The 4,562-nt window shown below is 40.8% G+C and overlaps 1 pseudogene; it reads right to left on the bottom strand.

The window, feature by feature from the left end:
* Positions 1-243: 243 nt before the first annotated feature.
* On the bottom strand, positions 244-4,356 carry LOC136485339 (receptor-like protein EIX1; annotated as a pseudogene).
* Between the last annotated feature and the right edge of the window lie 206 nt (positions 4,357-4,562).

Genomic DNA, 4,562 nt, shown 5'->3' with positions numbered 1-4,562 from the left:
CCGTAGGGCTCTTGTTCGCTACATCTACGCCAACACGAACAATGGTATGACGACACGGGCGCATGTGGACCAGTGAACATACTGCTCAGGTATACTTATACTGCTGTTGAAGCTGCTTTAGATTCATGCCAACTGGTGTCCATTGCGACGCACTACTGCTGAATCTGATAGATACATGGTGACACACTACTGGTAAACGAGGGTTCACATCAACTGAGTTGCATCCATGGCGTGTTATACTGAATACAGGTAATAATGTCTTACGCAAAAGCAAAGCCTTTTCATCTACTGCATATATGACTGGCACATCTTTACTTCAAGTGCGGCATAGCTTCAGAAGTTTCTGCTGTAGAATGCATAGATTCATATGTTTGGTTGGCGTAATTTGAGAAGATGGCATGTGCTTAGTTGACTACATTTGGATTAGGCTCTCTGATCTGGTTGATTCAGTATCAAATGAATTACAAACTACTAGATTATACATTAAATTTTGCGGAATTTCTCAATAGTTTTAAAGATTTCTGGTTGTGAAATCTGGCATGCAACTAAGGAAGAAAGAGCACATTGGTGACCACAAAGAAAAGAAGAAACTATTTTGGCGATGCACATCAATATTTGGGTTCATAGGAATGTTACAGTATTTTACATGTAACAGAAAGATTAAACAATCACAAGGTTTTGTTTGCATGGACTCACAAGATATGCCGCTTATTAATATATATCATAGAGGGTCTTCCTCACTGTGGTTTGTAAGCACCTCCCCTTGTAGTTTTTGGTTTGCCATTCATAGAGTATTTAATTATCCCGTAGCTTCCTTTCTGGTCAAGCTAGCCCACTTTAGGACCACAAACACGTAGGTTCTGTCATACAGCTTGTCAAAGAGCCGGAAATAAGCAATTCTCCATGTCTTCTTAAAAAATAGGGCACAAAACACCATCCCTATTCCAACCACAAATCCCAATACAAGACCAAGATATAATGACATCGACCCATGTTCTAGCCTGTTGGGTTTGGGATAATCATGAGCAAACAAATCAATCTTTGAACAGTTTGTCAGAAGAGGAGGTCCACAAAGTGCGTTGTTGCCAATGTACATACTTGATGGGTTGTCCGGGTTAAGAGTATCTAGTTGCCGGCCTGAAGGTATTCTTCCAGATAAACTATTATAGGACAAGATCAAGTAGCTCAGAGATGTCCAAATTCGATAAGCTTGATGGAATTTCACCAGAAATCTTGTTCTCAGAGAGGTCGAGAGATTCCAGTGACCGCAGGACTCCAATCTTGTTTGGTATTTTCCCACTCAAGTGGTTTGATGATAAATTCAAACTTATCAGGGCATCAAGGGAAGTAATACCTGTGGGAATTTCACCAATGAAGGAGTTCCCTGATAAGTCGATGCCAATTAAATATGCTAAAGGACTACCATATCTGAGCTGACGCCCTTTTATAATTATTGACAAGATTTCTCCAAATTGACCTACAATGGTAACATCTCCAACTTGATTCTCCTCTCCAACTATAAAATGAAACCGAAAAGAAGGTAAAGGCCTGGAGCCCTTCAATGTCATGCCTGTGAGGTTTTGTAGATGCCAAGGTATAACACCAGATAAATTGTTGCTTGATAGATCCAAGTACTGAAGATGACTAAGGTTTGTAATTTCATTGGGAATGTTGCCAGAAAATGTATTGTGGCTTAGTCGTAGAAACTGTAAATCAGTCAGTTGCCCAATCCATGAAGGAATCATTCCGTAGAAGTTATTCCATGCAAGATCCAAGAACGTCAGACTTGTGCAGTTCTGCAAAAATGATGGGAATTGTCCTGAAAAACTGTTATTGCTTAGCAGCAGGAAATCCAGCATTTGAATTTCAGTCCCAAAACAATGAGGAACTTCACCTTCAAGAAAATTACTTGACAAATCAAGGTCAAATAAAATTTCCATTTTACAAAAGATTCTGGAATTCTGCCACCAATTTGATTTGAATACATAAGCAACACCTCGAGTCTAGGAGCTTCAAATGATGGTAGTGTTCCTGAAAATGAATTGCTAGAGATGTCTAATATCAGTTATATTTCTTGGAAACTGTGGTATTGATCCGGTAAGCTGGTTTGAACTCATGTTAAACATTGCAAAGGCCATCTCACCCAAATGCTCCGGCAAGATGCCACTTAACTTATTGTTGGAGATGTCGATATATGTGGTCTCTGAAAATGTTGGCCAAAACCAATTAGGAATTTCGTCCATTAGAGCATTGCTTGAAATATCAAGTTTAATGATTCCTGGCTGCCGCTGAAGCCAAGCTGGAAACTGGGGACCCATCTGGCAATATGCAAACAGTGCAGACTGCAGCCTGAAGGGTGGAAGCCAATTCATATCCAATACAACCTTCAAATTATTGAAGGACAAGTCTAATTTCTTCAATCTTTTAAGACCTGCAAAGTGTGCTTCCGTGATGATGCCACTAAAGTTGTTGTTACTTAGCTGCAGAGAAGTCAAATTAGTGAAGGCACCAATTTCAGTCGGTACAAATCCACTGAGGAGATTGTTGGAGAGGTCAAGGTTGATTAAGTCAGATAGATGCCTAATATCTGTTGTTAGGTTTCCAACAATACTGTTGCTTGAGAGGTCAAGTGCTTTTAAACATGTAAATTTCCAGAGTCCTGGTGGGATACTTCCAGTAATTTTGTTGGCACTGAGATCAAAAGTAATCAAGCTGGTGAAATTTCCAATCGAATTTGGCAGGGTTCCAGTGAAATTATTGTCTGTGAGATGCAGCTCCTGCAATTTGTTCCATCCACATGGTGGCAACCTCTCCAATAACACAGCTATGTCTCCAGTCATCCCAGTACTGCTAAGGTCCAGGATTTTCAAACTGCAAAGGTTGTTGAAGTTTCCATTTATCACCAGGATGTTATTCTTGTATTTTAAATCAAGCACTTGGAGGGCTGACATATTTTCTAATGCATCATGCAGTTCACCAAAGAGTCTGGTTCCCTGAAGACTGAGGTACTTGAGGCTTGTTGCTTTCCAAAACCAACAAGCTGCAATTGTATGGTTAAATATGTTGAAGCTGAGATCAAGCTTCTCGAGTTTTGTTAGATTAAGGTCTGGAAGTATCTGGTCTGCACTATCAAGTGAACAGTAAGAGAAATCGACAATTCTTAGAGATGGAATCCTATTTAAAACATTTGGCCAATCAGAAACGCCTGAGAGATTTATTGAGCTCATGCTAAGGTACTGTAGCAACTGTTGATTTGTTAACCAGGTGATATCTGCTGAGTATAAAAACTTATCGGTATCACCAAAAGCTTGGGTTTTGGCGCCAAGATCAAGATATTGCAACTTAGACAGGTTACCAAGCTGAGGAGGCACTTCACCAATGAAAGGTATGCCCGATAGGTTGAGATATCTCAAATTCGTCATAGATCCCATGAACTCAGGAATAGTACCCGTAGAATCTAGCAAGCAGTTCATGCTAAGGTCCAAGTGCTCTAGATACGCCAGGGAAAGCAAAGAAGGTGCTATCGTACCCCACAAAGCATTGGAGGACTGACATCCATCTGTGGTTTCTGCATATGGATTCTGAAGGTGAAGCTTGATGATAAAAGTTCTTCATCGAGCCAAAAAGAAAAAGATATACTCTCTCATTTCACTATGTATGTCCATAGAACTCATACTTCAGCGTGCAATGGAGTAACACAGTGAAACAGAGGGAGTAGCTATGAGGCTATAGATGTTGTTCCAGAGAGTAAAAATGAAGAGTTATCTCACCGGTTATAGCATTGTCATCCTGCCATCCAAGGGTGCCCGCACTTGGACAACGAAGGTCAAGCTCGATGATATGACCAGTCTTGTTGCTGCAGGTGATTCCTCTCCACAGGCAGCAATCTTCACCATGCCATGAGGCAAGGCGATTGGTGGGGTCACGTGTGATGCCCTTCTTGAAGGAGAGTAAGGCAGCTCTTTCGGTGTGGATGCAGCCGCTGCTGATCCCATTGATGAGCTGAAGTTCTAGCGCTAGTGTACAAGCAGTCACGAACGTAGAGATGCTTATGGTGAGGAGGAGCAAGGGATTTGTTACCGGATTCATGGCAGGGGGACAACTAAAAGGTTTTGCTGCTGCTGAACCACAAGAATGAACTGAACATACATGCGGGATATGATTTTTAAAGTATACCTACTAGAGCTAGCAACTATGAATGATTGAGTCGCGGGTCAAAGTTTCTGTCGTTGAAGACTATTCCCAAATGTGGTTTCACATTGAAAGATTGTTTCCTGCATGCAGTATGACAGCGGCAGTGAGGAAACAATCAGTGATGGTTGAAACATGCACATGTTTTGACTTCAAATGGACTAGGCTTCTTCCCAAAACTCTTAACGTCTTGGAGTTTAATCAGAGTTTCATTTGCATTTAATAAGCTACCACCACTCTTGATGATGAACGTTTTTAAGAAAAGAGAAAAGAAATGAGTTTCATGGGGCACTCTCTTTGAGTCATGAAATTAAATGTGTATTAAATCATAGGATGAAACTCTCCATTGAGAGTGTGTATTTCATTCGTGT

Source organism: Miscanthus floridulus, chromosome 10, assembly GCF_019320115.1.
Source record: "Miscanthus floridulus cultivar M001 chromosome 10, ASM1932011v1, whole genome shotgun sequence".
In the NCBI taxonomy this organism is placed as follows: domain Eukaryota; kingdom Viridiplantae; phylum Streptophyta; class Magnoliopsida; order Poales; family Poaceae; genus Miscanthus; species Miscanthus floridulus.
Note: the sequence above shows the minus strand (reverse complement) of the source record. Positions and strands in the feature narration are given on the sequence as shown.